The sequence below is a fragment of the Cricetulus griseus genome, chromosome 3 (assembly GCF_003668045.3).
Source record: "Cricetulus griseus strain 17A/GY chromosome 3, alternate assembly CriGri-PICRH-1.0, whole genome shotgun sequence".
NCBI classification, from domain to species: Eukaryota; Metazoa; Chordata; class Mammalia; order Rodentia; family Cricetidae; genus Cricetulus; species Cricetulus griseus.
This window is the reverse complement of record NC_048596.1, coordinates 34,285,261-34,298,601: the sequence shown is the minus strand read 5'-3', so window position 1 is coordinate 34,298,601 and position 13,341 is coordinate 34,285,261. Positions and strand designations below refer to the sequence as shown.

The 13,341-nt window shown below is 42.7% G+C and overlaps 1 long non-coding RNA gene across 1 annotated transcript in view; it reads right to left on the bottom strand.

The window, feature by feature from the left end:
- LOC113834751 overlaps positions 1 to 13,133 on the bottom strand; it is a 65,611-nt gene extending 52,478 nt beyond the window's left edge. The window contains exon 1 of the long non-coding RNA XR_003483526.2: positions 12,942 to 13,133. This is a non-coding gene — a long non-coding RNA (uncharacterized LOC113834751). The remainder of the gene's footprint in view (positions 1 to 12,941) is intronic.
- Positions 13,134 to 13,341: the final 208 nt, after the last annotated feature.

Sequence of the window (13,341 nt, the reverse complement as noted above, 5' to 3'; positions counted from 1 at the left end):
ATGTTTTCCAACCTTGAGAGAGTTTCAGTTCTTTACATTCTGTCTTTTGCTTCAGTATCTTCCTGTCTTAAGCTAGTTCAATGGAGCCTGTACAGTTTAAAGCCAAAAGGTATTTGTAGCAGGAGCATCTACCTGCTAGCTCTGTCGGGTGGTCATCCTGCCTCCCTTGGCAGCTATACATCTTGCTGGACCAAATGCTGCTTCTCCGGAGTGACATAGCCAGTGTAGACATTATGTCATCAACTCAACAACACCCTCCTCTTCACCTTCAGACAGCTGAGCTCGCACAGAGAGACAGGCCTTGTAGACACCAAAGACTGGGGATGGTAGAGGTTGGGGCTGGGGAGGGTGCGACACTCATCAATGAAGCAGAACAAGAGCTAGGTGACAAAGGCCAAGACATTCTCTGCCTTCTGACTGCTGGCCCTGGGTTAACTGCTTATTGAGGCCAAGTTCACACTGACTCATAATGCCACCCCCTCCCACAATTAGAAGAGACCCCCCAAGGGTGCAAAGCCTGTGGGTCCAGCTCAGGGTGCCCTCCACGCCCCTGTGAAAAGCCATTGCAACATTCTGTGTCACACTATTAGGATTTTCCTTTTCTGTCAAGCTCCTGTTGTGTTGCCCATGAACTTGACACACAGCCTATTTCAGTTCACATCTGGGTCTTAGGCTTATGCAGATTTTAATCAGAATTTCTCAAAATGTGTTGCTTGCAGGTTTTGTATGAACAAATGGTATTTGATCAAGAAACTCTTGGACACATCTGCTTAAATTGAAACCTCTTTTTTTTTAAACATGTAAAAGCATCCTACATTCTAATAGGCACAAAGGTATCAGAGAAGGGTGCCATATATGGCATTTTCCAAACCTGTTTACTCACTGACATTCTTTTCCTTGGTATATAGTGGAAGTCTAATTTCCTAGGGGAATTCAAACTTTCCAGTCTAGAGCATGGACTGGGAAAGTCTCAATAATTCCCTTGAGAAGCACTGCTCGTAGTGTTTGGGGTCACAGCCTAACACCCACTACTACCTCAGCCAGGTACCAAATATTGATGCAAAACACAACACTCACTTCAAAGGAGATACTGCTAAAATTCCTTCCCTTGTAAACACATCCAACCCCTCCTATGGTTTCAGTGATAAACTGAGGTTCAGTTCCACCAAGGTTCACCCTGGGGAGCCAATGAGTTTATTAGCTTTACTTACAGAGCAAGGGTGAGGGGTTATGAACAGCCACATTGGAAGGTCTGTACCCAGTATGGATGACAACTCCCCCATGGCTATATATCTGGTGTTCCCTTCCTCCATTTTCCCCAACCTGTACACTCTAGTCTTTATGTGCAGATGACTGGCTGTGATGCGGGTGGGAGAGCTGGATATCAGTTAGGGGTCCCATGACACTTCTACCCTCTTTCCAAGAGGGAAGGTACAAGAGTCAACGAGCCCAGCTGTGATGACCTTTGGCTAATAGGCCCAGCTGGACTTGAGAAAGATGGTAGCCATTTGGCTCAGAAGATGGTCCTATAAACTGGAGATAAGAGGTAGTTTATTCTGAGGCCAAATATGTGTGACCATGGCCCAGAAACATAAAGTTGAGTTACTTGAAAGTTCATGCTCCAATGTTGTGACAGTTTGATGGTGTTTTATGGTAATGGAACAAAGAAAGTCATAAATAAGAACACTTTACAAGTACATCCATAGAAACATCAAGCCAATGAATTAAGGTAAAAATGGAAAAAAACGTTGCAGCCTCATGCCATATCTGACAGGTTTTCAGTTGGTTGAAAACCTGTGTTCTGTCTATAAAATCCAATTGACTTTCCCAATGGTCACAAAGCTGTTAGGTCCAGTACAGAGGCAGGAAATGACTCTTAAGAAAACTAATGATGGATGTGGTGGTGGTACATGCCTTAGATCCCAGCACTTGGGAGTCAGAGGCAGGTGGATCTCTGAGTTCAAGGCCAGCCTGGTCTACAGAGTGAGTTCCAGGACAGGCTCCAAAGCTACAGAAAAACCCTGTCTCAACCCCCCCCACACACACACACAAAGCTAATGATGGCCCAAAATGATTTGTAATTAGGCCCTAGACTTGCAACACTCCAACCCCTCCACAATCATTGGTGTTCTAATAGCTGATTAACTCTGCAGAAGGTTCAACTGAAGATGCAATTTCCTTCTGTACACTTCCATATTCCACAAGAAACATGTTCTGTGCTATGAGTTAGTTTCAAAAGCTTCCCCTGAGTGTGGAGGGTCCTCAGCTGTGCAGCATTGCTGCTGTGCCCAAGGAAGCCACACAGGTCAAGACTTTGACTGTGGACTCAGAAGGAACATGCTGTTTTCTTGTCATCATCTACCCACTTTCAGCAAGTATCTTAAACCACATAAGAAGAGGAATGGTGTCACTGGAGTGGAGTTCAACACTCTGATATTGGTTTTCTGTTGCAACAAATCAAAGCACCTTTGGTTGATGTGAGGCTGCTCAAGCTATACTGACCTTAGCAACCTGGCTTATAGTCAAAAGACATATTTGTCCTGTTTAGATCCACATCCCCCAAGAGATCATTTGGTCCAACATAAGAAAACTATCCTTCCTGCTACATACAGAGTGCTGCCCTGACACAGCTGCCTCCTAACAAGATGGTTTAAGATCCTTCATTGACAAAACCATTTTAGGTGAATTTAGTGCCTATATTGGCCATGGTCCTGCCAAAGCTGCATCCAGGGAACAGTGGGAGGAAAAAAAATCTTGCTTTCATGGGAGATCTTTCCTCCTAGGAGTAAAGAAACTCAAAGGGGGAAAAACAGACACATGTGTTTGTTATCAGAATTTATGAAATAATTCTTAGAAAATTATACCTACAAATTTCAATAGCATCTAGCCACCATGGAGCAATAAAAAGTTCATGTTTATCCCCAAAATGAGTATTTATGGGCTATATTAATAACAGTCCTTGCTGCCTGGGATTTGCTTTGGCTTTATTTTCCCCTAAATTGAATCTTTGAAGTGTCTGCAAAAATTCTTAGTTCTAACTGCACTTTTCGATGCTATCCCAGGGTGAAAAAAATGGGAAATGAGAATATTGAAACAAGTATGACAGGAAATAAAAGCTAACAAGGGTGTTGAAAGACTGAGTTGCTCTCAGTCTTTAGACAGATGATGGTAGGGGATGAATTAGTCCTTCTCCATCTTCCCTAGAATCTGCTGTTGAAGTCCTGGTCCCCGATAGAGGATCTTTACAGAGGCAATCCACTTAAAATTATGTTTGTCTCTAACCTGGTATCACTAGTGTCCTCAAAGTAGGAGGAATTTGGACACAACACAAAGGAAAGATTTTGTGGGCAGACATGGGCCCAAGACAGTTGTCAAGAAGCTGAGAGAGACCTAAAAGAATCTCTCACACAGCTTTTGGGAGGAACAAGTCTGCCAAAGCTTTGATTTTGGACTGCTGTCCTCCAGAATTACAAGACAGTAAATTACTCTTTAAACAGGTTGATTTGCAGAACGTCCTCAAGTTAGTCCTGGCAAACCAACATTGCTGTACCTATCAATTACTTCTAAGTTACTTTTGTTGCTGGGATAACACACCATGACTAAAATCAATTTAGGAAAGACAGAGTTTATTTTGGCTATCGTTCCAGAGGTGAGTCCATAATGGCAAAAGAGCCATGGCTGCAATTGTCTGCCAGAGCAACAAGCTGAGAAATCATATCTTCAACTGCAAACATGAAGTAATGAGAGAGAGAGAGAGAGAGAGAGAGAGAGAGAGAGAGAGAGAGAGAGAGAGAGAGAGAGAGAGAGAGAACAGACAGAGAAATATAGAGACAGAGAGATGGAGACAAATAGAAAAAGAAGTGGAACAAGGCTATGAATTCTCAAAACACACCCCAGGAATGTACTTCCTCCATCAAGCTTCTATTGATGATTACAAAGTAGAGTCAGAGACAGGTTGATAACGGGTAGTTTATTAGGGGAAAAATACTCACGCAAGGAAACCAGTGACCATGTTTGCACCTAAGCGGGATGGACCCAGAAATGCTTCCCAGTCAGCTCAGCCAAGCAAGAGAACCACATGCTCGCCTCCCTCCTTCTTAAACCCTTGTTACATAATTGTGGCCACACCCAAGTGGGCATGGTCATTGACACCTATCATCAAGGTTTCTCCCTACAAGCCTCCACTTCCCAAAGGTTCCATAACCTTCCAGAACAGTACCACAAACCAGGGACCAAGAGTGCAAATACTTGTGTCTACTGGGGACATTTCTTGCTCAAAGCACCACATACCTCTCTTTGGTCCTCCTAGGTCCTTGGCCTTATCATAATACAAAATTCAGTTATTCCAATTTCAAAAGTCCCTATAAACATCTACAGTCTCAATGCTGTCTGAAGTCCACAGTCTCTTTTGAGACTGAAGGCTGTTACGATAAATCTTTCCGCCAAAAGCTGCCCAAGCCCCACAGCCATGTGTGCGCTCTATGCCAGCCACCCACCTGAATTAGGGCCCAAATTAATGCACAGAGAGACTTGTATTAGGTTCATATGCTGCTTGGCCAATGATTAGGATTCCTCATCTGTTAGCTCAGTCTTAATTATCATAAACCTGTATATTTTATAAGATATCTTAGAGGATGCCTTTCGCTGGCACCCTCTTTTGCCGGTGGCTCACATGGCACTGCTGGAGGAAGAGCGGTGGGGAAAAGGGACACTTCCTGTTTCTCCTTGCTCAAATATGAGTCTCCTTGCTATGTCACTTCCTGCCTGGATCACCACTTCCCTACTACACTTCCCAGAATCCTCTTTGACTCCTAGTCTTGTCTAACTTGCTGTCTCATTGGCCAAACAAGTACTTTATTCAATAATCAATAAGATGAACATACACAGTACATTCCCCATCAGAAGGCAGTCTTTTAACTGTTACTCCCTTGTTTTTTTGTTTTTAAAGTGACTTACATGCTTCTAGCACACAATGGTACAGAATATATGCTACCAATCTGAAAAGGAGGAATGGGAGTGTGGTGATAAGATTCTGAATCAAAGCAAGGCTGAAATCCAATAAGACAATAACAAAATTCCCTAGCTCTGTGGCTGATACCTAGGGCTTTGTTTTCAAAAGGCTTATATGGTTTTACCTGTCCAGTTTTGCTGTCTATAACATATACTCCCCCAACACACACACACACACACACACACACACACACACACACACACTCATTCCACTCTCTATATCAAGTTCTCAGCAGAATTCTCACAGCTCTGATATTGAGGTCTTTCCTGTAACTCACTTTCATAGCTTCATTCAATGACTTCTCATAAACTCATGGCTACCTCAGGTCATTACCCTGAAGCCACTTCAGCACTGCCACATTGCCTGACTTCAGCAGCATTTTAAAAACATGGAGGAAGAATCCATGCCCCCCCCATTATGTTTCCAAAGCCAGTACCTCATGGATGATACTGCCAGGTTTAGCTAGCAGTTTGGGGTGGACCCTGGCCCCCTTCAACCACATTTTCAACAGCATTTGCTTATTGACGCTATTGCTTTCTAGGAACAAGAATCCTTAATTCTTTCTCCTTTCACAGGCTGGATTCCTAGCAGATAGTGGGGTCTCAGCCTGAGGGCATTCTTCCCATTGTACCAGTGTAGAGCTAAAGTCTCTCTTTAATGTCATTAAGTTCCTTAATAATTACATTCTCTCATTTAGCACAATCTTTCACTGTTAATTAAGCTTCCTAGCATTCCTTTTTCTCCCCAAACTGTACAACATTTTGGATTTCTTTTTCACATTCCCCCTTTTTCACTGTGGACATGTATAAGAGTTGCCAGTAACCACCATGTGACACACTCAGTGTTATCCTGTTTTGAAATTCTCCACTAAAAGGAGGAGTCCACTCATTTCTCTTTAGTCCTAGGCAAGTTCTTAGGACACAGGCAGACAGACTCTGCCAAAAATCATAAGAATGGCCTCTAGCCCAGTTCCTAACAGATATGTTGTTTCCCTCTGAAACCTCTTAAACTTCCACAGTCCACATTATTCTCAGCACTTCTGTCTCACAGGCTTCTACTAGAATGGCTCATTAAGTGATGCATACGGAACATTTGTTGTCCAAAGTTCTGAAGACTTCCACATAAAAAGGAAGAAGAGGAATAGGAGAAGGAAGAGGAAGGGGAAGGAGGAGAGGGAGAGAGAGGAGGAGGAGGAGGAGGAGGAGGAGGAGGAGGAGGAGGAGGAGGAGGAGGAAGAAGAAGAAGAAGAAGAAGAAGAAGAAGAAGAAGAAGAAGAAGAAGAAGAAGAAGAAGAAGAAGAAGAAGAAGAAGATTTGTCAGGTTCCTAATATAGACAGTCTACTCTCTGGTACCAACTTTTAAATTAGTTCCTCTCTATTGCTGTGACAAAAGACCATGACCAAAATTGACTTATGGATAATGAAAACCACCACACTGTGTGTCTAGGTACACCTTTTAAAATCCCATTGCTTTCATCTCCTTATCTGTAGCATTGGGATGAATGGCCTTTGGAAGTCTTCATTTCTTCAGGTCAGGGAGTGGGACAGCCTCTCGCTAGCTCTGCAGAGATCTTCCTACACAGCCTTTTCTTTTATCTTCATGACAATGGACCAGAGATAGGTTGGGTTTAAACCAGTTTTTACTGTCCTTCTTGGCCATCCTAATGCATTCTTCAGTAATGGCTTAGAAAGCAAAGGAGGCTCAGAGTAACTCACATGGAAAGAAAGAAATATACAAGTTCATATCTTTTCACAGTAAATTCATTGGCAAAAACTAACAATAGATTCCAATACAAGTGCTAGGATGGGGCTTCAGACAGTGGGCCCAATAACAAACATCAATGTTAGGATATGGTTCTCCAAGTTACGTGAAAAGTACACGTCTACTCTTCCTTTCACGGTCTATTACTATTAAACTTTTCAGTGTTTCTGTTCTGTTCCATCTCAACAATAAAATGATTACAGCAATAACTTTTGCATCACTTATCAAACTCTCATCAGCATGTCTCATTTTGCTATAAACCCAGAGCATTAACGCATCTTCAAAGCCAGAACATAGAACTGATGCCAAAATCACAATGAATGAGAGGTCCATTTTGGCAATGGAAAAGGGCAATTCTAAATGCTGTAAAGCAGAGCTGGTGCATGGCAGCCCAGATGACCTTCACAAGAAGCCGAAGAGCTGGCAAACATAAATCTAACATTCACAAGAACAGTTCTGGTTTTGCACCCCAAAGAGATAGGACACTCCTATGAGGGGAATTCAAAGAAGGCATATTGACTAAGGAGGCTTCTTTTATTCATATTTTTTACAAGTGTGTATATAGTTTTAATAGAACCACAAGAGTTGACAGAAGTTGAAGCATTTTTACCACTCCCAGGTCCCTGAAGACCAGAAGGAGTTACCAGACAGTGAAAGGAGAAAGGCACTGAGAAAGGAGATATGGCCAATGATGGCCTCACAAGGAGGAAACAAGACCATGTTGATTACCACTTTGCTTTTGCTCGCCTCCTTCCCATCAATCTCCTGCTGGATACTGGACCACCAGTGAACTGAGCCAGACAGGCATAGAAATCATGAAGCACACTGATGTGATTACAGGGTTAGTTCCTGATACTAGATGGGGTAGAGTTCGTGGCTAAATGGATGGCACAAGATGTCGTGATAAAGAACCCTAATAAAACTTGTTGCATAGCTTCAGATTTTAAGAATAGGAACTTCCTATTTCTGTTCACCATTTTATCCCCAGATACATCATTCATATGCCAACCAGTTCTTCAATTCACTATAAAAACAACTAAGTGGCCAACAATGCAATCCCTTCGGATACTCATCAGCGCAGACCTCATAAGTAAAGGCATAGAGACAGAAGATGTCACTACTTTAGACACTAGTTACAAAGATATTTCCTGGGACACCTATACTTCAGTCTAACCCACCACAGATTTAGGTACCACCACCACTACCAACCTCATACACACAGGTTCAGTCATTTGCTAGAATGACTCCCAGAACTCAGGAAAGCTGCCTACTTTCTGTTGCTATTTTATTGTAAGTGATACAACCCAGGAATAGCCAATGAAATCACTTCGTGGAACCAAGTGAAGGATGGGGGCCATTGGACTTCCATGTACTCACTGGGCATGTCACTCTCTCAGAATTGATGACTGTGTCCACTAATCAGGAAGCTCACTTAGCCCTAGAGTTATTATAGGAGTTTCATTTTGTAGGCATGACTTACTAAATCATTAGCCATTGAGGACTTAACTCCATTTCCTGCCCCAGGACCACCTCCTAAAAGCAAAGGGGACATTCAGAGCTCAGAATGTTAATCCTCTAGTGACCAGCTTCTACTTTCAAGGGATCTGTTTCTGCCCCTACTTAGGTTGCCTCATTAACATACACAAACATTACTCACACTCAGAAAACTTCACAACTTTTGGTATCTCTGTAATAGAAATGGGAACCAAGACAAATGTGTTTTTAAAATCATATCACAGCAACACATTGTGCCACAATGCCTGGCACACAAGGGACAGAAAATATTTTCTTATGAATGAATGAATAAGATAGTCATTAGTAGGCTACTCTGGAATTATTTATTTCTCTCATAATAATCAATTTTTAATGAAAAAATTAAGTCTAAACTCTAATATTCTGAAGCCCCCCTCCCCAGTTTGGAAATCCAAAGAAGACAAACCCTGATGGTTTCCAGAATCTGAGGACACTTCACATCCCTGAAAGGTTGAGTGCAGGTAGACTGATGGGAGAAATATGAAGATCTTTCAAAGATCGAAGCTGACCTATTGATTTTCCTATCTACCCTTTATTTCTTCTTTCCATCATAACCCAACTGGCTCTGATGCCTTTTAATGAAGCAGGGAAGAATGGCTGGATATGTTCATGGGTGGTGGGGTAGCAAACGTATATTGTGCCACCCAAAGGAATTTATACTCCAGATGGTTTCCAAGACTATGGGTCTCATACTCGAGTGATCAGTATTACATATCACAGGGTAAACTGGGTTTTCATCAGGAAAATCTAAAATCAGGGATGAGGAAAACTGAATGTAGTTAGGCTTTTCTAAAACAACTTGAAGGGAGAAAAGAAAAATGAAAACAAACACGGCCCAGTCAGGAATATAACACACTTTGGAAATAAAATGCAAAAGTCCCTGCATTAAATGGGTGTGGGGGTAGAACTACAGTGGCATTGGGATCCTATGTTGTCTCTGTAAGAGGGCTAGACCATGCTGACCATGTGGTGGGGATTGTTTGTACTTATGTAGTAACTGCCTGGGATTTTCACAAACTGGAATCACAGGGGGGGGAAGGTATGTGTTGAAGTGTGAGCAGACAGTGTGTCATTGCCTACTAGGCCCCTGAATCTGGGACTTTTCCATAGCCTGCTATCTCCCACTGTATCAAGGGTACTCCCCCACCTCAAAGGACCTCAGACACTCTGGAAATGTCCCAACCCTGGCAACTCAGAGCCAGAGGTTTAGGCATACAAATTATACAGTTACAATAATAATCTAAGAAAGTCATGGTCAGGGTGACTATGGATCCAACAGGTAAATAAGGTTCCTTTGAAGGAATGTAGAAAGAAACATGAGCAGGTTTCAGACTTGATCTTAGCAGGAGAAAACGGCATATAGAAAAGTCACCTCCCACATTGTCTGCAACTGACCAACCATCCCACTAGTGATAAGAAAGCTAACCTGGCCAGGCAATGGTGGTGCAGACTTTTAATCCCAGAACTTGGGAGGCTGAGGCAAGGAGATCTCTATGAGTTCGCGGCCAGCCTGCTCTGGTCTACAAAGCTACACAGGGAAAACCTGTCTTGAAAAACCAAAAACCAAAAACCAAAACAAAACAAACAAAAAGAAAGAAAAAGAAAAAAAAGAAAGCTAACCTGTTTTAATAACACCAAAATATGCAGAGTCACAGACTCAGTTAGTTCTGAGTAGATGATGACCATAAAATTCAAGGGTCCCCAAGGACCCTTGCAAGGGTTTATAGTCACAGTAGAAATCCACCTAGCCTACCTTAAATCCAGCATCCCCACAGCAGGAATATGCTGGGATATGGTGAGATGCGAATGTGGGACTGTTACATGGTATTTCTTGGTGAGATTGTAAACAAACATCTATTCACCCCAGAAAGGACACTGACATACCAAAGAAAAGATTTCATCCTGATTAAGCCTGGTGAACCAGTGGATCAACAGAAACAGTTTATTCGAAGAAAGAGTTCTCTTGGCTCACAGCTTAGCAGGTCCAGCTCCTTGTGGTGGGAAACACGTGATGGCTAGAGCAGCTCAGTCTGCAATTGCAGGACCTTACTGTGGCAGGTCATACACATCTCCACAGTAGAAAGGAAACAGAGACCTCTGGCTGGGAGCAAAGCTGGATTACAACCTTCAAAGGCTCTTCTACCAGCCATGCCCCTTACCCCACAGGATCCACAATCTCCCTAATCAGCATCATCTATGAACATGAGCCTGTAGCAGACACTTTCAAATAGAACTGTAATAGAGGACCACCAAGTAGCATCTGGCTCAAGATGATTTGTAAAGACAAGAAAACCATAAGAATATGTCTTGGGCTGGATGGAGAGATGGCTCAGCTGTTAAAGACTAAGTTTACAACCAAAAATATAAGAATATGTCTCTTCCCGGGGTGGTGGTGGGGGGTGTGAGAAGAAAGATGTTAAATTTTCCCTCCATTGATGGATGGAATTCATTATCACTCTCGTGGATTGTTGGGCTTATCAATGGTTAGTAACCTCCTTCTAGTAGCAAACAAAAATGGGCAAAGCTCTATGCAAACTCTAAGTTCTCTACTTAAATATGCACCCAAATACTGAGGAGATCTCCTCAGAGGATGCTTTAGCCCCCTAACACTCACAGCTCACTTTCCTGTGGAAGTAGGTGTCCTTCTGCTTGAGTGAAAACCCAGACTGGTACTTGGTCAGCTGGCCGATGCAGCCTTCATGCACGTGATACAGCCTTTGATCAACAGTACACAATATTATCGCTTCAGGTCTCCAAGAACAGACTGTAATAGGCAGCTTGCAAACATGAGATAGATGCTCACTATTGGAAAAAACCTGCCAGAAGTTACTGTTCTAAACTTAACGGATGATGATCCCAACTGACTCGGGAAGGTTGGGTGCATAGATGAGTGGAACTTTTTTTTCTGAAGAATGAAACAAAGAGAATAGGGTTTCTAGGCTCCATTGAATCAAAATTTCTAGAGGGTGGGGTCTTTTGAAGGTCATCTACTCCATCTTACAATAGCAAAAGGCCCACTCACTGCCCATTCCACAGTTTTAAACTACATTTTTCTATACATTGCAAATGCTATGCTTTGGATATGAAATGTGTGCCCTCCTCCCAGCTCGTGTTTTGAACACTCAGGCCCCAGGTAGTGGCACTATTGTGGGAGGTTCCTTTCACTTTGGGAGATGTGCCCTAGCTGGAGAAAGTAGGTCACTAGATAAGTCTTTAGGGGTATCCCATTCCCAGACACTTTGAGGATTTCAGTCTCTGCTTTCTAGTCAGCATGAAGCGATCCCAACCCTTGGGCACACACTCTGCCTAAGATGATGTTCTGCCCAAGTATGTGGTGCTAAGCAGTCATGGACCTAACTTCCTGGAACCATGAGCGACAGAAATCTTGTCTCCTTTCAGTTGTTCCCATTAGGTTCTTTGTATGTTGGTCATAGTACTGCAGAAAGCAACAAACACAGCTCACAAACGAATAATAGAGAACTAAATGAACATACACAAACACAAACACACACACACAACACACACACACACACAGAGAGAGAGAGAGAGACAGACAGACAGACAGACAGACAGACAGAGACAGAGACAGAGACAGAGACAGAGAGACAGAGAGAGCTGCCCTATCCACCTGCCTGTAAGGTAGATACCTGCCCTAGCCACCTACCTACAAGGTGTGACTTGCACACTTGCTCCCAGGGCACGTCACCTCCTCCACTTCCTTCATCTCACGTGCCTGCAGCTGAGCTCCAATGAGTGTTAGCTCTACATTACACTGAGTTACTAAAAAGAAGTATAGAATTTGGGTCACCTATCTTAATTCCCTGCTGACATGCCTTAATGGAACAATTATTTAATAACACACACTTAGATCAGCAATGCCTTACAGGGTTTAGCTACTTAGATTTTACAATGTTACAGTTTCCTGAAAAATCTTCAATCTTCTGACCCAGCATCCACTGTGTAAATCACTCTCCAAATTCCAGGTCAGTAAAGAGATGGTCCCAAATAGCTGAACATGGCTGTGCCTTGCTAACCAACAACAATGATGAGCTAACTAACCCACAGCATTGCTTCAGAAGCCTCTGCTAGGAGATGGATGACATCAGAGCCCTTGTGACTTAGTCAACTCTTACTGATTGGATCCACCCAGAGGGGACTCTGCCTTCAACACATGAATGTTTTGGGTAGATATTTCTACCCAAACTACAATAGTGCTGCATCATCTCCCAGCCACTATCTATGACCAAGTGTTTCCCCAGACACTGGGAATATCTGGGCCAGATAGCAAACTCTTAGATGGCTGCCAGCTTAAGAAAGAAGCCACACCTCACTCTGTCTGCTTTTATATTATTATTATTATTATTATTATTATTATTATTATTATTATTATTATTATATCTCTAGTACCTACCAGATGCCTGGCACATGAGACACAATTAAATTGTGGGTTGGACAAATGAATAAAGGCCATGATTACTTTTTAATTTTTAAAAATCCCTCCTCAATGCTTAGCATTGTTAAAGATGTGATCAGAAAACACTCTCTGGAAGGTTAAATAGTCTTAGAAAATACAAGAATTCCTACTACTGATGATTTGAGGAAGAGAAATGATAGGGAAAATAAGCTTTTTGTGTACCTTGATGTTGGTGAAGTGATCTCCTGGCCTTCTAAGATTTTCAGCAAGGGATGTGAGTGTAGAAATAGAATCTCTTCATTTCCATACTGTCAGCGAGGGAGGTGCCCTGTCTTCCTTGATGCTTGCTGAAGCCCACCATCTCCAGAACAGGGCATGGGACATGCTTCCTAGAGCCCCAGCCGCCAGCTCCCCTCCACCCCTGCCGGAGACAAATAGGATGACTTCAGTTCTCTGGTTCCTGAACCTGAAAGTGCCATTTGCAACAGGCCATACACTTAACACTTTTTCACCATCAAACCACAAACAATAATTCTCTCTATAATTAAGGCCAAACCTTCTACAGCTAGGGGTTTCTCACCAGTGATACACAGAGTAAGATGCAAAGGAGGGAAAGGCATTC